The sequence below is a fragment of the Papilio xuthus genome, unplaced genomic scaffold (assembly GCF_000836235.2).
Source record: "Papilio xuthus unplaced genomic scaffold, Pxut_1.1 DF827570.1, whole genome shotgun sequence".
NCBI classification, from domain to species: domain Eukaryota; kingdom Metazoa; phylum Arthropoda; class Insecta; order Lepidoptera; family Papilionidae; genus Papilio; species Papilio xuthus.
Genome location: NW_013531079.1, coordinates 2,624,007 through 2,650,246, shown reverse-complemented (window position 1 = coordinate 2,650,246; position 26,240 = coordinate 2,624,007). Strand labels below are relative to the sequence as shown.

Here is a 26,240-nt window from a genome sequence, read left to right as displayed (position 1 = left end):
TGAATCTACATGTTTGCTATTTATATTTTGCAGGCGTCTTAAATTTAAATTATTTCAATACAAACAACCCCTACAACTCAACTTCAAACGTTATACCTAATACATGTAGGAATGTTTGTCACATAAAGTTTAAAAAGAAATTAAGCAATGATAAATGTGATTTCGGACGTGCAATATTTGCAATAACAGAGAATATCTAACATCATCTGTATTTCCGCTGGCATTGTATGAATATGCATTGCCCGTCCGGTCGATGTCATTAATTATTCACAGATCATGCCAACGCTTGTTAAGAGAAAAGAAAAATGGCTCAAACAAAAAACAAAGAAAATATTTTGTTCTTTTTTCCGAAACCTAATTATAAAAGTACATGTGAATTAAATAATTATGTTGTATGTATACATCCAATAGATTTGATGTTTTTAATTGTTCTTAAAAATATCACTTACCAATGCCGCTTACGTAGAGAATCTGAAACAAAATATTAATATTACTATTTCATTAAAAACATATAATTTCGTACAAAAATGTTTGTTTTTTATAAGAGAAGGGGACAAACGAGCAGCGGAAACACCGAGGTGATCAACGACACCCATGGACACCTGGAACACCAGAGGAACTGCAGATACGTTGCCGGCCTTGGAAATGGAAAAGTCTTGAGCAATTTATAAATTATCGAAATTCACAATCGCTCGGTAACATGCAGTACAACTAAAATGCATATTGAACGTATTCGTAGCTTCTAGTCTGAATACAGAGTATTGAACTTTGTATAATTTCTAGCGTTGATTGCAAGCGTTCACAGTTCGTTAATATGTGAATGTCTTTTTGCATTGCTTGAATCCGTGATCTGCGTTGCTCGACATTTATAAATGTAACTAGATGGCTCTGACCCCAAACTTATTAAAAAAAGTTTAACCACGGTTTCTGACACCAAAATCTTTGTATGAAACATATCGTCATCCCTGCCATTATCGTTGACAAAACAGAAATTCAACATAAAACTTTTAAACTGTTATATTGAATTCAGAAACCCACTGTATATTTTAACAGAAGTCAGATTTGTATAAAATATATCGTTGTCTCTTTTGTTTCAAAGAGCCTGAAAGAGATAATGACAATATGTCAATGCAGTAAATGCAATAGAAACCCACATTTATAGATCACACTAAGCATGATTAAAGGAAAACTGTATTATATTTCTATTTAAAAAAAATCGTTAAGTAATATAACAAAGCGACGGTGGCTCAGGGGTTAAGCACTTGACTTGCAATCTGCAGGTCCTGGATTCGAATCCCGTCATGTACCAGTGTGTTTTTCCATTTACATTTTTCCGACGATCTTACAGTGAAAGAATACATGATGATGTAACCTGCACATATCTGAGAATAGATTCAAAGAATTGTGTGAATTCAACCCGCACTGAGTCAGCGTGGTTGACTATGGCATAGTCACCCCTAACTTAGGGTAGGCTACGACCGAATGATGATGTAATAAACTTCCAACTAATTCAAGTAACTTTTTATATATAAAATTGTTTATAATTAAATATTTGCCGTAACTTTCCAATGAATATGTAAAATGTTCGCTTGAAGATAATTAATTATTCTCGCTTCACGGTACTGTTCGTGAAAAATTGCAAAAGTTGCAAACTACACGGAATTGCAAATGTGTGCGTGTCTATATAAAGAAAAGAGATAAAAGTCTATTGGCTCACCTCCAAATATACAAGCAACACTCTTCCCTGCTTTATTTTCCAGTGAAATTAATCAAATACGTAATTTATTAAATACTAGCTGACGCCAGCGAATGTCTGCGCGGTGATAAAAAAAAACTAAATTAGTAGTCTATGTGTTCTTCCAGACTATGTTCCATCCAACAAACATCCATCCAAGAAGTAAGATATTTTGTAATTACTATAAACTATTATATAAGATTTATTTTTAATTAGAACTAACATTTTGCTATCAATCAATGAATTTGTTATTCAATTATTCTGTATATTAATTTTAACTTCAATAATACGAAGTTTCTATAAAATATTTCATTATTTCAAAAAAATAGCCAATGAATTTTAGGAAATCAATTATAGAAATGTACGGACAAACTTGAAAAATGGATTTTTATATACTCGTACGTTTATTTAAATAAGCCAGGACACTAACAGAGACTTGTAGATGACAACATTCAAGAACCAAAAACTTACTTAACATATAAGTGTATATAATATTCTTGATAAAAAAAATGTTATCCAACTTTGACTAACTAAACGGAAATTCTTTTACTAGCTCTGCCCTAGTTTTTCTCTTCCGTTACTTGCTAATTAACATGCAGTTCTTGCGCACAACGATATTGTATATTTTTACTACCAGCCAGCTACATGCAAATGATAAAGTTACATACTGAGACTGCCATATAAAAAAAAAGTTAATAAAAGTGGCCTTTAATTGGTGCTACAACCCTACAAATATATATCATCAATCTTACTTATTACTAGTATTATAAATGTTTTGATGGATGGATTGTTAGAATGTATCTCCAGTACGCATGCATGGATCTCACTTAAATTTGTCATAGTAGAACATGGTATAGGATAATGCTTAGGCTACTAATTAAGTCTTTTTAACGGACGGACTCGAGGACAAGCTTTGATATCTTATATAAAAAATTCTCGTGTCACAATTTTCGTTCCCATATTCCTCCGAAACGGCTTGACCGATTCTCATGATATTTTGTGAGCATATTGAGTAGGTCTGAGAATCGGCCAACATCTACATATTTTTAATCCTGCGCGGACGGAGTCGCGGGCTACAGTTAGTTTTTTTTATAAAATTTTCATATTTTACATATCATAATTCAAATATATTTTGTAATTTTATACAGATTAATTGGTTTCATTAATTGTTATTTTAAATACCGGTATAGTGTGTACCCAAATTTATGTAAAGTAACAAACAATCAAACATAGACACTAGTTACGAATTAAAATATCAGACCTACCGTGGGTTTCTGAAATAAAAATCACCTGTCAAAACATATTGTTATCTCTATTTTGTCAAATATAATGACAGGGTTAATATGTTTTTTACAGAGATTTTAGCCTCAGAAACCTACTCGTATAAACATTAGTAAAGTTTAAAACTCATCCAAAGTTTTACTAGTATACAGAAAAGATTCAATTAAAAGCAGCTTGGCGGAGATTTAAAAAAAAGGATTTGCGCTGTATTTTCTTTTCTACTTATAGCTGTAAGTGAGTTGACCCAGTTTTAGTGGAATGCTACTTTAAATGTTGTTTGAACGTTGCACAATTTTCTTAACGATCAGACAATTCTAAAAGGACTATGTTATAAAGTTAATATTTAAATGAAAGATATTGTAAATAATAACGCGTTTATACAAAACAGAAATAAACTAAAAGGAAAAGCATATAGGTTTTGATTTGAAACGTAAGACATACTCCGAGCAAGATATTTTTTTAAACATTTAAAATTAAAGAGAAATTTTCTTTCCTATCCTTTCAGTCTGTGAAAAGCAGTATGTCGTGTATATATTTAACTGGCATTTATCCGAGACTCAGTCCGCGCGAAATTAAAAAAAACCCACAGATAAGGGATAAAAATCATATGTCCCACTCCTGGTTTTAAACTACCTCTACCAATTTTCAGCCAAATAGGTTCGCCCGTTTTTGAATTATAAAATAGCGTAACTAACACGACTTATATATAAAATTCTCGTGTCACAATTTTCGTTACCATACTCCTCCGAAACGGCTTGACTGATTCTCATGAAATTTTGTTAGCATATTGAGTAGGTCTGAGAATCGGCCAATATCTATTTTTAATCCCGCGCGGATGGAGTCGCGGGCGTCAGCTAGTATATATACACTAGCTCTCGCCCCCGATTTCGTTCGCCCGGAATTAAAAGTAGATAGTAAACCGACTCTCAGACCTACTCATTGTGCTTTTAAAATTTCATAAAAATTGGTCAAGACGATTCGGAGTACAGCAAGTAACATTGTGATAAGAGAGTTTTGATACATTCCAGAATTCAGTAATGAATGAAAAAGAACTCAATTGATAACCTATAAAACGTTTATTATTAAAGCGCTTAAGCATTTAAAAAAAAGTTCCATTTCATCAAGTAATTACATAAAGCTATACTCATATAAAGTCTATATAAAACGAATATCTTCAACAATTTAAAGGGTCCTTAATACGATGCGAAATTTAAATTAGTTTGGAAGAGTAACATGTTAATGATATATTTTAAATATGCGGAAATTTTCAAGTGCACTCGTCATTACAGCCGCTGGCTTTTGAATGCGATTCACCCGTACCATTCAAACAGGTGAAAAATTTTAATTATAATATAAAAGTTAATAAATTAAATACATACGAGACATGGAAATATAATGAAGATAATATGAACAAGAGGTATGTTACAAACAGGATTTTTTTGTGCGTAAATTGTAATAAATTGCTGCATATTTTTTTTATAATTACCTTAATGTTAACTAAAGTATAATCTTATATATAAAATTCTCCTGTCACAATTTTCGTTCCCATACTCCTCCGAAACGGCTTGACCGATTTTCATGAAATTTTGTGAGTGTATTGAGTAGGTCTGAGAATCGGTGAACATCTATTTTTATTCCCGCGCGGACGGAGTCGCGGGCGACAGATAGCATTGTAGCTATTTATGTTGTTTACAGACTAAATCTACTGTCGAAACATTCAGACAACACACTAAAAGTCAAATCGTGTCGCTTGATCGCACTTTCTCGACTGACTGGAAAGTTTTTTTTTTGTAGAAAGGTGTGCGAGTTTGTATATATCATTCCGTTGTGTCGACAAAGCGCATAACGATGTGTTTACAAAGATTTTGGTCTCAGAAACCAACGGTTATTGGTCTTTAAACGTGAAAATTATTGTAAAAACAAATGTAATATTTAGTTTTAAAATTGATTAAAGATTTGTATTTAAGACTAGCTGGGACCGCGACTTCGTCTGCGTGATATACTGCCTTTGAGCTGCGCGCGGTACTGGACAGTGCTTAAATATTGCAACATTACTTTATTTTTCTAAAATAAACGTAGTCTAAGTTACTCCTTATTAAATAAGCTACTTTCTAATAAAAGTCCTGTCAAAATCGGTACAGCCATTTCAGAGATTAGTCGGAACAAACAGACAGACAAAAATTATAAAAAATGTGATTTCAATACTACAAACAGACACTCCAATTTTATTTATTTATATGTATGTATATATATATATATATATATATTTAATCAAAAAATGTTTAAAATGAAATACAGAATTAAAAGTTGCAGAATATTTTAAACGTATGCAATGAACCGAAATAATTTGAAGGGATTCATGAAACGGATTTTATGAGTGTCCTTCAAAACGACATTGCCCGTTTTATTTTTAACATTTTTTAAGCTTCATTTTGTTGTGTTTACTAACTTTGCTGGAGTGTTTTAATATACTTTTATTTTCTAAGATATTTTTGTAATTTTTTAATATTAAACAGATCTTTAATATTACGAGGAATCATTTTATTGTTCCTATAATTATGATTTTGGAAAATATTTGCAAAAAACTAGCAAATGCGAAATTTGCAGCTGGAATTAAATTTTATTTAGCGTTTTCGACTTTAGTTTTTAGTTTAAATATAAAATAATTATGTTAAAAATGTACCGTTTTACAACGCTGTTTGCGGATTGCGCAAATCTCTTAATATGCAAATATAATCTTATTTTATTTTTAAAACTGCTTCGTCGCAATGATAATAGCGGCCATTTTGTGTTCACATTTTTATTAACCGCCGGCAAAATCGTATGAGATCATATTAGTAACGTTTTTTTTTTAATTTGCAATTGTTAAAGGTTTTTTATATTATGTTAATCTATGAAATATTCAGTAATTTTATGATCACTTCTGACTCATTGTGGGTTTCTAAGACCAAAAACCCAATTGAAAACATATTGTTATCTCAATTATGTCAAAGTTATTTTCAATAGCCACGATTTTTTGAAATATTTTCATAGAGTTTTTTAAACTAGCTGTGCCCGTGACTTCTTTCGCGTGAAATACTGTCTTTGAGCTGCGCGCGGTACTGCACAGTACTTGGACATTGCAACAATACTTTATTTTTCATAAATTAAAGAATTTTTCTAAAATAAACTTCGCCTAAGTTACTCCTTATTATAACAGCTACCTGCCAATAAAAGTCCGGACAAAATCGATCCAGACATTTCAGAGATTAGCCGGTACAAACAGACAGACAAAAATTATAAAAAAATGATATTTTGGTGTATGTAATGTACATCTTTATATATATAATCCTTCTGTGAGTGTGTATGTCACTGAACTTCTCTCAAACGACTGGACCGATTTTGATGAAATTTTTTTTGTGTGTTTAAGGGGATCTGGGAATGGTTTAGATTCACAATTTTGTCCGCTGGACAATGTTTTTTTAATTAATTTTTAATTTAGTAGTAGTTGTTGATTTTGGAATGTTTTACATTGGATCCGACAGACGGCCCTACCATCGCAGTGTCAAATTTTAAATAATATTCGAATTTTCAAATTAAAGACGTGTAGACAGGACAACGTCTGTCGGGTCCGCTAGTATATTTACGAGTATATAACAGACATTCCAATTTTATTTATAAGTATAGAGTATAGACAATGGTAGGGGTTTTTCGATGCTGCGATAGCACAATTTTCATATCTCCACACTCTCGTGACCCCGATCCGAAGAATTTAATCTGAAAACTGCTCGCTAAGCAGATTTCCATCGCGTCCGACGTAAAACAAAATGATATTGCCTCTTATATAGCCTCATTGTGTAAGATTAACTCCCAACACTTGTACGATACATAAAGATAAGTATACAATGTTATTATATTATTTAACCTTTATCTTTAACATTTACTTACATAATAATTGACGCATTTGTATCGTTAATAAGTCGATAACACGACCCTTTTTTATGGTGTCGGGGGCAACCAAATATACTTCAGGGGGAAGACTGGGTTATGTGAGATTTGACGAACTAAAACTCCTTCGGTGGCCAAACTCAAGTGTATAAATCAAAGATATGTGTCCGGGATCTCCTCGGAAAGCACTCAAACCAACACTACTTGTCTTCTTTGGTGCTATGAGACAATTGTTACTTGCATCTTCATATTGATTAATTTAATCTACGCTAAGGGAAACCTCTCTGAGTTCGGCAGTTTCTAGTATGTGGTATATTTATTCTATCCTTATTTATTTCATCCCATATAAGTCGAGTTTCAATTTTTTATGCCCGTTAATAACTAAGAGAAAGCACCTTTATAAAATATTTATGGTCGAATTATACTAGTTAAATTTGATAACGTTTGTAAACTTATAAATTAATTATTCAAATACTGTGGCGATTTTTAAGCCACACAATAAGTGAATAATAAATATTGTAACTTCAATAAATCCATTTAAGTCGATTTAAGATAAACTTGAGTCTTAAGAAAGTACCGTACCTTTTTTTTCTTCCCCTCAAGCGCGTATATTTCAACCGTCTTGGGAGTAATGGGCCAAAGCAGTGGCAATTAAACGGGAATGCTTTTAAGCTTCTGACTTTACCGAGGAACTGGGCAAAGTGAAACATCTTTTCAATTTTTACAACGATAATAAATTTAAACTAAGTGCTCGTTTTATTTTTTCCTTTACATAAAGGTGTTTTCAGTTTTTTTTAACAGAAATGTTTTAATGAAATGTTAATAATATTTTATTTTAAAAAACAAAATGATACTTTTATTAATTTACATATACTCTCATCTTACTAATATTATAAACGCGAATGTTTAGATGGATGGATGGATGTTTATTTGAAGGTATCTCCGGAACGGCTTAACTGATCTTGATAATATTTGGCATCCATATAGAACATAATCTGAAAGAACACGTAGGCTACTAATTATGTTTTTTTTATAATGGAGTCACAATCAACTGCTATTTTTATATATAAAAAAAACAAAGACACCAACAAGTATTAAAAGTTCGTTACTGGAAACGACAATATCAGTTTGAACAAATAGTCCCTTGTTGAACACCATGTATAAGGCACTTTTACACATAAAATGCTGCTTGGCAACCGTAGGTATATCAATAAAGGATTTAATAAAAGAACTCACCCCTTCTGCAAACAGTGCGATCCCTCCTGTGCAATATTCTGAAAGCAAAGCAAATAATGACGTGTCAAAACTCTGCAATTATTTCTAACAACGTGTTAATGAAAGTGTGATAAACTCTTATAATAACGGCTTACGTTTATCATTTTTTTAAATTAGTATTTTGAACTGAAGTATTTTGAACTTGAAAACTTGAAAAAACAATTACAAATATAACAAGACAAGTGAATCATTTTCACTGCAAACACACATCTTTAAAAACATAGAGTAATCTATACCATTCTCTTTGAAAAATTCATTCGTTCATCAGCTCACTATACGTCCGTTGAGGTGCTCGAAGCCAACCCTAAGTTAAGGGTGACTAGGCCATCGTCAACCTCGCTGGCCCAGTGCAGGTTGGTTGACTTCACACATAAGTTTGAAATTCTTCTCAGATATGTGCAGATTGCATCACGATTTTTTCCTTCAACGGAAGAACATCGAATAAATGTACATATGTAAATAGAAAGTCGAAAAACACATTGGTACATGGCGATTTGTGAATCCACCTGCAAATTACAACTCAAGTGCTTAAACTCCTGATCCGCGAAGCTCTATTTGAAAAATGTAAAGATGTATTTTTTCATATTTTCCTGAACAATAAAATAAGATGTCCTCTAAGTAATTATATTCTTATTAGAGTTAGTTATTTAGTTGTTGTTATTAAAGAGTTATGATTCGCGTAAAGTTATTTATCAAGCTTAAACTTCCAAGTTTTGCAACAACAGCAAAAGCCAGCGCGAACTCGACTTACGCCGGTCCCAAAGTTAGCGCGATAAAAATGAAAAATTGCATAACAAATAACAACTTTGTAAACTCATGTTAATAATTATGACGTGTTTATTTAAACCCCACAAATAAGTAGGAGTAAAATTAATTCAAGCCAACAAACCAGACTGAATTAACAAAATATAGTCAAAGTATATAATTACACTAGCGGACCCGACAGCCGTTGTTCTGTCTACACGTCTTTAATTTGAAACTGACTGAAAAAATTTGACACTGCGATGGTAGCGCCGTCTGCCGGATCCAATGTAAAACATTCCAAAATCAACAACTACTAATAAATTAAAAATTAATTAAAAAACATTGTCCAGCGGACAAAATTGTGAATCTAAACCATTCCCAGATCCCCTTGAACACACACAAAAAATTTCATCAAAATCGGCCCAGTCGTTTGAGAGAAGTTCAGTGACATACACAGTCACAGAAGAATTATATATATAAAGATATTGTCTTAAATCTATGATATAAAATAAAATATTTAAAAAAAAAACGAAAAATTCACTAAAATATGTTATTAAAAGTCCCTTCAGGCAAGGTCCCGAAGATACTGGCAGCATTCCCCCTTTGGACAGCTAAACTAATTCTTTGATCGAGGTAGCTGCCAGCTCTTCAGTCCCCTGTAATGTCGATTAATTTTTTGGAAATGTCCTTAAAAAGTCTTAAAGCGCTACGACCCCACGGACCAAGGGTCTCGACGCCGAATGGGACAAAATTATATTCGGAGCCTAGACCCCTAGTATTTGTATGCTTACAGTCAAAGTATTAAATTCTGTTCACACTTGGGATCTATTATTGTGCATTAAAATGTCACGATATCTTACTAATATTACAAAACCAAAAGCTTGTATGTATGGATGGATAGATGTTTGTTACAAGGTATTATAACTCATGAACGACTCAAGGATCTCGATGAAATTAGGCACAGATGTGGAGCACAATCTGGGAGAACACACAGGTTACTTAGTTCGTTTTATTTTTTAACATCGCGAGGACAGAGTCGCGGGCAAAAACTAGTAATATAATAAATGCGAAAGTTTAGATAAATGGATGGATATTTGTCTTAAAGTAACTCTAGATGAACTAAACGAATCTCGCTTTTGGCGTAGATATAGAACATGGAAGAACACATACGCTAGATTTTTTTTTTATTTCGGACAGAGCTAGGTATGTACGAGTATGTTATTACAGAATGGACATACAGACGGGCAATTAAACAGTATAAACAATAAACATTCTATACTAATAATAATAAATTCGATTCCCGAAACAAAAATAATGTCCCCAGGGGCTGTACGGGGCTTAGCAAGGAGTACCCAACAAATTGTGTTAGTGAATAACAATAACTCTTTGAGACATTTATAGCAGTTGTTTTGTTAACGTATTTTATGTACCCTAACAACGTACCTCGAGTTTGTTGAACGATTACATGTTACCTAAATCATATTAACAATTGTATTCTCTAAGGCATTTTTTGTTAAGGAATTGTGTAGAACCAAGCGTCAGTGGCTCAGGGGAGGAGCTATTGACTTGTAATCTGCAGATCGTGAGTTCGAATCTCACAATATACCAATGTATTTTCGATTAATGAAAAAATGAGAAGAAAAACATGGTGATGCAACTGACTCATATCATTGAAGAAATCCAAACATATTTGTGAAGTCAACCCGCATCGGGTCAGCGTGGTTGACTATAGCATAGTCACCCTTTTCTAGGGTTGGCTTCGAGCTCCACAGTGGGAACGTATAGTGTGGCATATATGTGGAACATAGTCTGGAAGAATACGTAGGCTTCTTTATTAGGTTTTTTTACCGCGCGGACGGAGTCGCGACAACTAGTTGTTTATTTATAGAATGATTGACGACGGGTATGAAACTAGTCGGTGCCGTAACCAGAGTTTAGACGACAGCGTAAGCTAGTCTTTGAGTCGTGCAGAAGCCCAGTGCAGAGGGTTCCGGTGCGTTCCTTTGGAGATCCCGGGACCCTCGCAGACGCACTTGAGGATGGCCACCGAGTGGGTTTTAGTGAGTAAGAATCTCACATAACCCTGTCTTTCCCCCAAAAGGCAGGGTATCTTAAGATTATTTCAAAATACAGATTTCAAACTCTTTTCGCATGAATAATCTATTGCCTTAGTTTGAGTATTCTTGTAGATGTTCAAAGTAAGATTGAAATCAAAGAAACTTCACTTGTAAGATGCTCAAGTAACATTTAAACACTCGTCCTACTTACATCGAAAGAGTTACAGCTATAGAGTGCTGAAGTCAAGCCCCATTGTGTACAGGGTGCTCGAATATGAAACGGGAATTTACGTTGAATCATTTTGTATGGCGAAACAATGAAATGTCGATTCTTTCAGGAATTCAGAAGACTTGTTTAAGAACTTTTTAATATTCGTTTAATGAAGAACTATGATATGAATCCTAGTCTAACGAAATCTTTTAAAAACTAACTCCTTGTATATAATAACCGTAAGTTTCTGAGACTAAAATCACCGTTTAAAGCATGGCATATATAAATGTTTTGTCAAAAATGGCAGAGATTTTGGTCCCGAAAGAAAGGTAAGAGTTATAAGTAATTTAACGCGTTGACTATTGACAATATTTGTATCCCTGACATGGTTAAATTCTACTATATTAAATTCTTTATACTAGTTTTTTAGATCAAATTAAAAAAAAAACATCGACCTTTATGGTCATTGCTATCAACTTCATATCTTCAATTCGAGGATAAGTAATAATCTAATTATTCCTCATCTTATTTTAAATATATTCAGCCAAGGTTATAGAAGGTGACAAAGTAACTAACATATATCTGTTAAATATATCTTCTGTCAGTTGACAAATATACGCAAGAATACAGGAACAAAACAAGCGTTTATCAGTGGAAATGTTAAAGTGAGAAGTGGGTACGAGCGTCCCCCCGGAGCGTATTCTAAGTTGTTTGTCTACGTCTCTCCTGATTTAATCTCCTCTCGCTTGTGTAAACATTTGTATTGAAAACAAGAAAAGACAAAGAGGCGTTAACTCTAGCGTAAATATCTCGAAACATTTACGTAATTTATTTTATAAAATAACTAAGTTTCATATAGACGAATAAATATGTTTTAAAATTAATAATTTATGTGCATTGTGTAACAATAATCATCAAGATAACTAACGCCCTTAACTTAATTTACTAGCCATGAGTTCTTGAGAACAAAATCCCCGTTTAAAACATACCATTGTCTCTGTTTCGTGAAACATAATGACAGAGATACCCACATTTTTATAAAATAATTTAAGTCTAAGAAACCCACAGTAGATTGGCAGAGATTACTAACTCTCTTACTTCTTCTACATAAATACATCCTTAGTTTATAAGTTCTTGAATAATAAATAAGACACTTGAAATTCAATTTATAAATGAACTTTTAAGTTGATAAAACACTTTAATCAAAAAGGTGCATTCAGTATCTTTAACGGGCAATTTCCTCGCAGACTCAAACAATTAAATATATTTTTAATAGGAAAACTTTTACTCGCTCTAAAGCAGACTGTTTGATTTGTTTCAGTAAATTTAAGATTCACATTTTATGATCATCATTGGAATAATGTGGATAAGAGCCATCCTTTTCCATCCTAATGTGGGTTTCGAAATGTCTTGAAAAATGATGACACATTTTGCTGTCCATGTTTTTTATAATATGTATATATGTAAAACTTACAGTTATAATAAACATATTTCATTTTTTTTTATAAAATGCTAGAGAATTATAATCATATCCTATGTGTTTATCTTGAAATTTCATCTTTTAAAATTATTATGAAGGCGCAAACAAAGAAGGAAAGTATATTTTATATTGAATTCATTTTAACATAACCGAACATTATTACCATCTCAGCTTTAATCAAAGAGAATATGAGGAATGGGAATATTACCGCAATAGACATATCGAGATAGTGGAGATTTATCGCTACGTTGAATAAAATTTAAAAGACAGGTCCATGTTATCCTAACATACCTCACTTCCGCTGTTGTTTTGAAGCAGACTCAAGCGCGAGACAGTTTGAAATTGAAAAGAAAACTGGAGGAAATACGTTTCAACAAAGTCTATGAATATTTTGATGGGCGTCTGCTACATTGATTGCTGGCACAATTGCTTTCGCTATAAATTGAATTTTGCTCTTCAGTAAGTAACATAAATATAAAACATAATAAAAGGTGTTTTCACATTTCAAATTAGTATTTATTAGCAAGATTTTGGTACACCTAATTTCTTTATTTATTTTAATTTGGGCCGACAAGTCCTGGACTGGACAGCCATGGATAGATCGACGCAGCGTGAGCAGGCCTCCCGCAAGATGGATCAGTAATCTGGTCAAGGTTGCGACAGTATCCTGGATGCGGGTAGCATAGGAGTGATCATCGTGGCGATCTTTGGGTGAGGTCTATGCCTAGCAGCGGGCGTTATATGGTTGAAGAGACATTTGCAAATCATTGCAGTCTAATCTCCTGTGTTAATATGTAGAATGGACCATAGAAAAGACCGAATATCTAACTCCGAAGTATACTACGGTTAAGGACCAAAAAATAGTTCAGTGCGACTGGATCCTGGTTGTCTAAATCTGTATTTTACTCTGAATTTAAACATTCGAGTAAGATACATGATTGCAACTCTGTTATTTTTCTGGTCAATATTTACATTGAAAACAATTTTTCCTCTTATCATTGCAAAATTATCGACGTAGACAGCTTTTAAATGTATCCTTTATATTTATCGAGATATGATTGATTTGTTTTAAATCGATTTTCAATTCTATCGATATTTATGAGTTACGATGACCGATTCCAACATCGATATTATCAAGAACATTTCGATTCACGTTACTGTGAGCTTGCGTTTCTGTTATTAATCTACGTATACACGCTTGGACGATTTTGATTGGATTGGTTCCGAAGTTCGATCTCTTGAAGCATAGATATAGCAGATTGTTCGTATCAAAGGTAAGCAAAGGATTGAATTATGCTTGTAATTCTACCGCTAATGTATGTTACGCAACCTTTTGCCCGCAATCTCGTCTGCACCGAATTAAAAATCGGGTAAAAATGTTTTTCATGTGTTCCTTGCTATGTTCTATCTGTGCCAAATTTCAACAATGTGTGTTGAACCAAGTAAATATATGAATCTTAAGTATCCTAAGGAATCCATACACATTTCCTGGATCGTACATAGTCTATGTATTCTTCCAGACTATGTTCTACATCTATACTAAATTTCATCGAGATCCTCGCAGCAGTTCTGGAGACAACAAACATCCAAACATTCCTTCATACATCCAAACATTCGCATGTATAATATTAGTAAGCAGTAAGTATCCTTCTTAATATCGACACAACATCGCAAAGAAGGGATCATCACTAAAAAAATGAAACCTAAAACGAAAGTATTATTTAAATGGATTGTAAATTAGCACTTATTATATAATATGTTAAGACTATTTTAATTTCAATTTGCAATGACGCATTTGCATTTTACTAGAAAAAGATTTTCAAACGGGGAATTTCGAATGAAAATAAAAAAAAAACTTTTTAAATATTGAACGATGAGAGCTTAAACGATCGAGTAACTTTTCAGGAGTATTCGCATTAATGAATAATCAATGTGTTACAACGAACGCATGAGAGTCAGAGGATTTGCATATAAGTTGGCGATAATGGCGAAAAGCTCAGCATTTAGCAAACGCTGAAGTGATATTGAGCGTCGGTGGCTCTGGGATCAAGCACTTGACTTGCAATCTGCAGGTCCTGGGTTCGAATCCCGCCATGCACCAATGTGTTTTTCGATTTCCGATTTACATATGTATTATACATTTATCCGACGTTCTTACGGCGAAGGAAAACATCGTGATGCAACCTGCACATATCTGAGTAGAAATTCTAAGATATGTACGAAGTCAACCAACCCGCACTTGGCCAGCGTGGTTGAATAAGGCCTAGTCGCCTCTAACTTAGGGTAGGCTTCGAGCCCCTCGGTGGGGACGTATAGTGAGCTGATGATGATGATGATGATGAAGTTATATGAAGGATTCTTTTTCAAAAGAATAAAATATTGTCGTTTATTGAATCACTATTTGTCGTCCTCAACTACTGTCTGTCCGGTATTATTAAAAAAATACTTAAAGAAGTAGCCTATGTGTTCTTCCAGATTATGTTCTAGATCTACTTCAAATTTCAGCGAGATCCATGCAGTCGTTCTGGAGATACCTCCTAACAAACATCCATATAAACTTTCTCATTTATAATCTCACATAATTATAAATACAGATACATTACTATTTTTAATCTTATTGTATTGACGCTGACAAGAAGCTTATGTGTTGTTTCTTGCAGTTTAAACAAGGATTTTGTAAAATAAGGTGGTATTCTTCCCTAAATTCATAGTTGCTTGTTAACGAATTAATTATTTTTGTAATATGCGACTAAGAATTCAAGCTATACAAAGTTTGACATCGCAGTGGGCGGCAAACGCCAGTTGCGAGGAAGCCTTGATTGATCTAAAAGTAATTGAGTTGCAAGACCACTCTCAAAGCTTCCGTTTTGATGGACCACGCTGACCTAATTTCCTCTATACCAAGAAACATTTACAAAATTTAACTGGCTCCGAGAAATATAAATGAAGCAAAAATTATCATCAGCTCACTATACGTCTCCTCGTGCTAACCTTAGCTAGCTTACCTTAAATCAGGGGGGTCAGTAGACCATAGTCAACCACGTATAAGACGCCCAGATATAAATAACTATATCTAGGTTTCAGGATATCCAGTTGAAGTAAAATCAGATATTATAATCACTAATTTATTTTCAGACACAGCTTAATATCGAATGTTCAACCGACCACCTTCTACCACCCAGCTCCCGATAATTTTCCGTCCCTCTCTCTGACAGCTCAAAGTGTTGCCCGTACAATTAGCGAACCCTAATATTAGGGAACCCTAACACACGCTAGCCCAGTTCGGGTTGACTTCACAAATATCTTTAAACTTCGCAGATATATGAAGGTTGCATCACGATGTTTTCAATGAAACAAGAGTTTAGGAAAATTACTTTTACAGGAAAAACGTTTTAAGCTTCTAATTATTTAGATAGCCAATGGAGTCAATTATATAGATTTATTTACATTTATATGTTGATAGATTAATCATATTTGTGTGCGTTGTACGAATGTAACATTAAAGCAAGTCTATATAAACGCTTCGTTGGTCGCAATCGGATTACACGCTCGTCGAATCCGTGCCCTTTGCCTGGCGCTTTGATCGTTTGCGCCAAAGCTCATTCGCTTTTTGGTCAAATAATATTTTGATATACGTCTTTCCAATAAGATATAAATTATTTCTTGGATATTATTATACATAATATAAACTTGAATTTCATGAATATTTATCGTAATACATAAAAATCGACACATGATATGAAATGAAAAATACATTCTTTAGTATAGATAAACTACGATGACTACTAATTTTATATCTTAGGTATTTAAATATTGCACTCATGAGAGACCAATATATAAATGCGATCTACAAATATTCCTAGTCTCACTCAACCCCGATAAAACTAGTCGGCGTCGCCGGATTAATGAATGTAGCCGTTTTTGTTTTCAGTCTATTTAGCTAAAAAGTATGCCCCAGTCCAAACGACCAGTAGATTCTTCCCAGTTATATAAAAAAGATGACAACATGTTTTTAAACAAGTGTATCTGTGGTGAAAACTCATAGCCAGTACATCCGATTAGTGTTTAGCTCTACGTCGTACAAATCAGATTCTATGTCCGCATACGTCCTGATTGGATTACACAGCCGAGAGTCAGTATTTTGGTGCACGTTTTAGACTACGAGTTACGATCGTTACGTAAGTATTGATTGGTTCAAACTAGGTATACTACTTGCTTCTGACCTTTACCTTACTAGCTATTGCCTGAGAATCCGTCTTCGGAATTAAAAAACTTAATTAGTTATCTATGTTTTCTTCCAGACTATATTCTATATGCATACCAAATTTTAAAGACATCCATGGAGCATACATGCAATCTAACATTCGTATTATATTACTAAGATGGCAATCTTACTAGACTTTCTCAAACTTTCAATACCTCAACTAAAGATGTAAACCCTAACAGAACAAACTATTAAAAGAAAATGGTCGTAAGTAAAAAAAACTTGAACTGAATAAACAGAGTTAAATAAAACCGTTCAGTAACATTCATTTTACGTTTTGTTATAATTTATTTCAGTATAGCAAACTGTGGGAAAACGAGCAGGCGTCATTGATACGAAATCTCATTGTTAGAATTCAATAAGCATAGAATGGTGCTCGCTTTCAGTCAGTACGCTTTGCTTTGTACAGATCTGCAATAAACGTTTGTCGTGGATGTTTATCGTAAGACTGAGCAATAGACGGATTTATTAGGATTTACCTTGCATATAGAAATATCTTTTGAACATATAAAAACTTCGTTCAGCGTGTAACCATGGGTTTCTGAGCCTCGGTTTGAAACATATTGTTAACTCTGTTTTTTCAAAGATCTGGGATGACGATATGTTTTATACACGTAATTTAATGTCAGAAACCCACGCTTACTAATAGAATGTCATACGAAAGTAACAGGATGTACATAGTTAATAGTTTTCAGCTTACTCCAGTCCTCAGAAGCGCACTCTACCAATGTATAAAGTTGTAGAGTAGAGACTTAAATAAATATGTATACTGCATTTTTACATATATCAGATTTAAAAAATCTATCTAAGATAAGAACTTAATAATTTCTAAATACGTGAATTTATTAATTACTACATAGTGAATTGATTAATTTCAAATTATTCCGCTTCACTTAATAACAACATTGCTCATTTCTTTTACCAGGTACGTTTCTTTCCTATATAATCAACTCTATGACGATATCGGACAACGACATCGAACGTTAACAAAATATGGACATGACATTTTAAAAAAAATGTTGAGTGGTACTGGACTGTTACAAATGTACAGGGAAACCAAAGAAAGTATGGATAGAAAGTGTGAAGGATAATGCATATGCATAAGAAGAAAGTGAATTTAGATTTTAGTATTAATTTAGATATAGATGATTAGTAAATGCTGTATCGACTCCGAATTGGAAAGAGCAGATGACGTTAAAGAAAGTAGATTATAAATTAAACCTTATCCACATTATACTGTCCCGATTCTTATTTCCGTACTTTCATCGCAGTGGTCTCCTATGAAAGACAGTTTGAAATATCAAAGAAAACAGGAAAATTTGCTTCGATAAATAAATATTTATAATAAAAGATTAAAGTTATAAGTATCCTTTTTATTCAGGTTGTTCTTATTTACTTTATTATTATTACGAGCATTGAAACTAGTGAGCATATTCTTTCGACTGATGAACGATCATTCAACAAAATATTAAACATTTGTCATATATCTCACGAATATAGTTACGTCAGACTTGTTTAAAAAAATCTTTTGATTTATCTGACGTGTAAAAAGGTTGAACTATTTCAAACTAAATCAAGCTCTGTACAGAGGCAAAGTATGTACTACTTTCTACATCTCTATCAGCCGTCATATCTGAATTCACTCTCTTCTTACGCATATTTCATACAATTTTTCCATATTAATTTATTCAAACTTTCGAGAGAAATTATAATAAACTGATATAAACTGAGCGACGGACCGCGTCCGCGAAATAATACTAGTACCATTCACCCTAATGAAGGGCCCCCGATGGGCTCGCAACTAGTTGGTGCCCCCACCGAACGAATATACGTGAGTTTTTAGCCGTTTTTATATCAGTTTAATTTACCCATACTTTCTTTAACCTTCATTACTTATAATTTATCCTATTAATATCGTTAGTTGTGAGTCACAAATAAACGTAGCCGTCTTAAACTTTAAAACTAAAACAAACTCATTTACTGTACAAGCAAAAGCCCCGCTGTAACTGTCTCGTGGTTGTTTAAGGAACTTGCTAAATTCAGTTAACAGTTCCTTGTTGTCTTTAACCGGATTATTTGTTTACATGTGACTTTGCAATATCGAAGACGAAACATAGTTAGTGTAACTATAACGTAGTAGTCTCTTGCCTCCTATTACGAAATGTTAATGCGAGTCATAAAACTTTGTTATTTACTTTCGAACTATAATTTTAAAGACTACTATTGCCGTATAATACTAATATCAGAATTTGAATCTTACTGTTTGTATGGGTTTCATTCACGTAAAATTGTTTTGGATCTAGAATCGTGAACGTCAAAAATACGAAATAGCAAAGATGAAATGTAGTACTACTTTTTCATAACTCCAAAACTACACTACAGAAATAAATCTCTAACTTTTAATACGTTCAGTGTCAGATACGCCTATTTAATTTTTACAAAACAAAATCGTAGAGCCACGGAATGTGAATTTAAACGTTACAAAACAAAATTATATTTATTTCTTTCCCTACACTTCAGTGGGAACAAATATTACTAATATTATAAATGCGAAAGTTTTTTGAATGTCTGTTAGAAGGTATATCCTCTGCTTAGCTCTTCTTGGATCTGGATGAAATTTCGTATATAAGTAGACTGCTGTTATCACATCATATCATATGCTACTAAAAGTGTTTGTTTTAATTCCGCGCGAACAAAGTCGCGGGTAAATGCTAGTTTAAGAATAAAGTACTTAGCAAAGAATAAAGCGTAGTGGAAATGTACTGTCCCTTGGGTTCTCTAAGTTGTTATTCTCTGTCTTTCTTGATTCAATTTCCTGTCGTCTATTTAAGAATTTATCTTGAAAAAAAGTAGCAAACATTATCTTTTTAAATCTTTTGTTCGCGTTTTATATTTAAGTGCTCTTAATTTTCTTTGTTTGCTGTTGTTTCTAAATTATTTAAAAAAGTAAGCGTTAAGTAAAATGGGTCGGATTGTAAGTTATTTTAATATATTTTAAAATTAATTCGTCTTAATAAGGTTATGGACTTCCTAAGAAAAATCTGAAACATAGAAAACATAGAAAACTCGGGTTTCTTTTATATTATGTACAGCACACAGCTTAGATTTTATTATTACTAGCTGTCGCCTGTGACTCAGTCCGCACGGAATTAAAAACAAACTTAATGTGTGTTCTTCCAGACTATTCTCTTCATCTATGCCAAATTTCAGCGAGATCCATGCAGCCGTTCTGGAGATACCTTGACATTAACCATCCATCCATCAAAACATTCGCATTTATAATATTAGTAAGAAAGTAAGATATTTTAAGTATAAAACCAAGACAGCCTGACATCAAGACACAATTCTTGTAATTTAAAAGACCCGAAAACGTAATGTTAAAATACATACAAGAGCTTTCTGTCTTTCATTCAAAATTATAATAAAACAAAAGGAATTCGTAACCGTTTCACTGTCAAAAACATAGCCATCTTTGTTTAATCCGTAGAGAATAAGAGAGGTAACAAACATGTAAAGTTGTTAAGGAAGTGGAAACCTAATGTAAAAAACACATTTAATTACGTTGTACTCCACTATTAAATACACTAAAAAAAGCGTACACAAAACAGCTGACTTTACTTTTACACATTAATATAAAAAACATACTGTTAAAAAGTAAAAAATGTCTATTTCTGATTTTATTAATTATTGCTCATTGGCATTCTTTTATTCATTTCACAATTATTGGTACCTTCAATTTGTGTAATCTAGCCGTTTCCTATAATAACAGATTAAACATATCATCAACCACATATAATATTAATAAATCTGAGGCAGAAAGTATAAATAACAAGTGAGTTGTTACAACTTGTTCTCTCATACAGCGCTCGCAGCGCCGCAATTTGAGTTTGAAAACTCATCGCTTCTCGTTTAGTTTTTAAAAATTTTTATTTCAGTTACGAGTATCCGAGTTCTGTATAAAAAAAACGTACGCTTTAAAGCTATTTCCATGACTATTTCAGGGAATAACTTTAAGCTTGTGAAAATTGAAAAAAACACTTTATACAGTATCGCTTTGAATGAGGTTAATGTTTCAAATTGTTTTGATAGTACGTCGGATAAATCTATATATAAACTAGCTGTCGCCCGCGACTCCATCCGCGCGGGATTAAAAATAGATGTTGGCCGATTCTCAGACCTACTCAATATGCTCACAAAATTTCATGAGAATCGGTCAAGCCGTTTCGGAGGAGTATGGGAACGAAAATTGTGACACGAGAATTTTATATATAAGATAGAAAATCACTGTTGGATGCATGTCTCTTTACTATCATTCAATCCGTGTTCCAATAAAGTGTCGACGTAGTATTTACTACTATTCTATGCATTCACTCCCCCCACTTCTACATAATCCATCCATACATTCTTCGGTCTATATATATCGTTGTAACCATCCAAATTCAATCTCGTTACTTTCTTTTTCCTCCCCTATGAGTTCAAAAATAATTTATTCTTCTCTATTAGAAGTCAATGTGATATTGACTCAATATATTTTTATCTGAGTTGGATAAAATTAAAACGGGAACATAATAAAGTTGTCGATCCATTGATAATCTCTTGTCAATGAGGTGGGGGTATTTCTCCCCGTTCAGGACCCGGCTGATAAGGTAGAGACTTCAATACGCTATAGCGTTATTCTAACAAACTTTGGTAATAACAAATTATGTATAGTACTTCTACTTATTACTTGTTCAAACATTCTAACATGAGTATCAAATGGAAAGACTTGACGAGTAGAACAAAAAACAATACATTTAATCCAAGATGGCCGTCACTATAATTGAAAAATACAAAGTAGTATTATAATTGAACTTAGTTAAGCGTCAATAGCCTAATGGTTAAGGGTACGGATTTCCGATCACGAGGTCGAGGGTTCGAATCCCGCCATTCGACTATTGTCGTAAACCATATCCTAGCACAAGCCTAGAGCTTAGTTGGAATGGCAAAAGAAATATTAGTAAATTTACAAAAAAAAAATCTGCTAATATTTTATATAAAAATGGAACTTAGTACTTCATCATATGATACTAAGTAAACATAGCTTTTCTTGTGGTTAGCCTTAAGATTATTTTCTTGATCTTAGACAGTTTACAAACTATCAGGTCATCAAATGGACAAAGATAGAACAAGTCAAAATAATGAATGAATCGTTCGGTCCATCATTTGCTGCCAGCAATTATGCTTGGTTATAAGTTGACAAGCTTATGACAAATTATATTATATACTTATATACGTATCTATATATAAAAGAAAATCGTGTTAGTTACACTATTTATAACTCAAGAACGGCTTTACCGATATGGCTGAAAATTGGTGAGGAGGTAGCTGAGAGCATGGAGACGGACATAGGACTATTTATTCATTTTTTATATTTTTTCGAATTTATGGCTTGAAAATGCTCCTTTTTATTTAACTTACGTGATGTGATTTGGATGGATGGATGGGTGGGCTACACTAATTAAGTTTTTTTATATATAGTCGCTAACGACCGCTAGTTTAACAAATAAACGCTACAGTTTATCTACTGTGACAAGGTCCTAAGCATTCAACGACTGGTAAAACAAGAGCACCCATTGTCGAGTCTTGTATCTAGAGACGGGAAGAACAATTTTAAATCACAGCACAAATTATGCAAAAATCAACCCTAATTTAATTTACATAAAGAAGTTAAAAGTGTATCTAATAAAATAGTCATCAACAGAGTATGCCAATATAACAAGGACACTGAAATAATAGAAAAACATTCCAATGCGTTGGCAATAAGGCTCTATATCGATGTAGATAAGTAGAAAATACTTCCAGATACGATGGTTAAGCGCTCAATGTACCCCTTTATCTTAGATTAAAAAGAGGGTGGGATTTCTACAATGGCTGAGGGTTGGTTAGAACAGGTGTTGAAAACACTTTTTAAAGTTGATTGACCTAACTATAAAGGTATGGAACAATGGGACTTTATTATCGCTTACTCCAATGGGTAGATAGGGGAAGTATTGAAAACCACTGATTTGAAAATACGCTTGTTAAGGCATGAAATCGATAAGTATCGGGGGTCAGAAATTAACTTTTACTGGCTTTAACTTTTGAGTATCTATAAGCGAAGAAAGTAAAAAAGTTCTAAATTTTCGTAATGCATTTTCAACTTAAACTCAAAATCTACTAAACTTCTAGTCAGTTTAAGAATTAATAAAAAATGGGACCCACCTACAATCAAAAAAAAATTCAAAATCGTAGCACCACGGGTGGAGTTTTTTTTTTATAAGAGAAGGGGGTAAACGAGCGACGGGAACACCGAGGCGAGATGTACATGGCTGTCGTTACGACAGCCATGTACATCTCACCTAAATGATATGCTCCCTAAGTCATATTGGTTACGCGGTAACGAACATAAAAAAATCATACAAACGAATTAATGACCTTCTTTTTGAAGTCGACTAAAAAGGTATGTAAGTACATGATTATCTACTTATGAATAAATAGTAAAAAGATTAAAGTTTGTATATACAGATTTTTGTTAGACGTCAGTATATAACTTAATCAACATTATGTTAAGGTCTTTCTGTTAGAGAACTGAAGCTATTCGCTTAATCTCAAGAGACGTCATTTATTTCAAATGTAATCGCTGCTCATTTAACCCTCATCTTAGAGAAAATTGCTTCAGTTAGACAAGACGTTTAACTAGAAAGGGAGTTTAAGCTTTATTTTATTTTATCACTTAATTATGTCATATACTCTGCCACTACTCAGAGTTATAATGGTTATTTAATAACTATTAAGCGTCTGGATGTTTTAAGTGATGATGAAAATATTGAACGTGGAAGTAAATATCTATAGTATTCAATAAAATTAGAATAATGTGACTATAAATCTTTTTAATATTATAAAGTACCTGGCGACCGCGACTCCATGCACGCGGAATTTAAAAAAACTCAATTAGTGGTCTATGTGTCTGTCCGGACTATGTTCATCATCTATGCTATAATAAATTCCAGCGAAATTAATGCAACCGTTCTGGACATATCTTCTAACATATACTTATGAACTCTTTTAATGCTGCACAAAAGTATCGCAAGCGACAGCTACCACGTTATACTATTAAAAACGTGTTTAAAATACACTTCACGTTCACTTACAATCAAAGAATAGTAGCATTAGATTTAAAAGGGCACTTGCAATATAAAGAACGACCATTGTTCTGTAACGCCCAATAGAAACTTTCGAACTATTGTTAAAATCTTAATCGAAATCAAAGGATTCAGAACGTGACTGGACCTTTATTATGTTATAGTCCTTTCATTTGATATACACACATTAAAAGGCTATTGAAATGGATTATGTAAATTTATAATAATAAACCACACACAATCTTGCCCCTGGTAACAAACAATACAAAGATTGTGTCAATATTATTTGCAATTAAATTTCTTTAGGCGCATTAGAAAATATTGTAATCTATTTCTATTGTAACATATAGCTGATATTGTAAATGAAAGTCCAAATTAACAACGATTAAGTAGTAAAGAGATTGAAATATAATGTATGGTGTTTAATAAAGTATCAAATTATTTTAGTCCAAACATAAAGGACAAGTTTGGAAATGTCGTCGAAACTTTAAGTCTATAATTTGTCGTACACTTCGAACTAATTCAGCAGTTAGTTTCAAACAAATCGTAACTAAAGCTGCCAATTATTAGTTCATGTTAAACCTTAGATGTATATCTAACTCAAAGTTATTTGACAACTAGATAATGTGGATTAAAAGGCCTATAACTATTACACTATGATATCATAAATGTTGTAAGCAAGGACTTGTGAGGAATTTCAAATAGTTCTAAGAGGTACTTGAGTTTATTAGGTCACGATCTACTTTGATGTAAATTTCTCAACTATTTTAACGTTTCTGAAACTTGGTCTGCTCGACTTGGCATTTTGTAAAGGATGCGGAATTTTCTGAGCATATGCTATATACATTGATGATGCTATATACTAATAATTAAGCGGAAGAGTTTGTTTAAACCCGCTAATCTCAGGAACTACTAGTCCGATTTGAAAAATTCTTTTTTTGTTGGATAGTCCATTTATAGAGGAAGGCTTTAGGCTATATAACATTACGCTGCGACCAATAGTTATTTTTAATTCCGCGCGGACGGAGTCGCGGGCGACAGTTAGTGCTGTACAAAATGGCGACATGTATACGCTAATAGTAGGTAAATATTCGTCTTATAATCACTTCAAAGAAAACATGATAGGTATAGGAAATTTTTAGGCACTAACTATATTCTTGGTCGAGGATGACCACTTGGTGACAAAAAAAAAACAAAATGTCATCGACGCATGGTAACGAAACTCTATGACATTGTATAAATCCGAAGATTTACGTTGATTTGTGTGCAAAGGTTCTATTTAGTAATCTAATTTAGTTCTTTGTACATCTACGTTGACATGAACCTTTAAAGTCATCAAAGTTTATCAATCTGACTTTATAAGTAAGAGTGAATAGAATAAATATTCAACAAGAAAAATGTATAAAAAGAGGCATGAAATTCTCTATATGTTAGTACGAAGTATTTTAATACAATCTGGGTACTTCACAGTTTATTCGAGGCTATTGTTTCTTAGCGCCGATAGCATCAACTGGAAGGAAAGATTGAAATGAATAAAAGATGAAATCGTGAGAGAGGATTGGATTTCTTATACCGCTTGTACAACTTTCGTGATATATGAATAGAAATATATTGAGACAGAGAAGTGTACAAAAAAAGTTACAAAAATTATAAATAAATTTGTCATGTGTTTTTCTATTTATATATATACACTAGCGGACCCGACAGACGTTGTGCTGTCTACACGTCTTTAATTCGAATATTATTTAAAATTTGACACTGCGATGGTAGCGCCGTCTGTCGGATCCAATGTAAAACATTCCAAAATCAACAACTACTAATAAATTAAAAATTAATTAAAAAACATTGTCCAGCGGACAAAATTGTGAATCTAAGCCATTCCCAGATCCCCTTGAACACACACAAAAAAAATCATCAAAATCGGTCCAGTCGTTTGAGAGAAGTTCAGTGACATACACACGCACAGAAGAATTATATATATAAAGATATATCCGAAGTTCTTGCGATGAACAAATACATTGAAATGCTGCACATATCTGCGAAAAAATTCAAAGATATGTGTGAAGTAAACCCGCACTTGGCCAGCATGGTTGACTATCACCCTTA

General features: G+C 33.1%; 1 long non-coding RNA gene across 1 annotated transcript in view; it reads right to left on the bottom strand.

Moving 5' to 3' along the window:
• Positions 1-446: 446 nt before the first annotated feature.
• The window catches only part of LOC106118715 (uncharacterized), a 31,924-nt gene continuing 6,130 nt past the window's right edge, over positions 447-26,240 (bottom strand). The window contains exons 3-4 of the long non-coding RNA XR_001227933.1: positions 8,180-8,217; positions 447-471 (exon numbers count right to left, since the gene is read on the bottom strand). This is a non-coding gene — a long non-coding RNA (uncharacterized LOC106118715). The remainder of the gene's footprint in view (positions 472-8,179; positions 8,218-26,240) is intronic.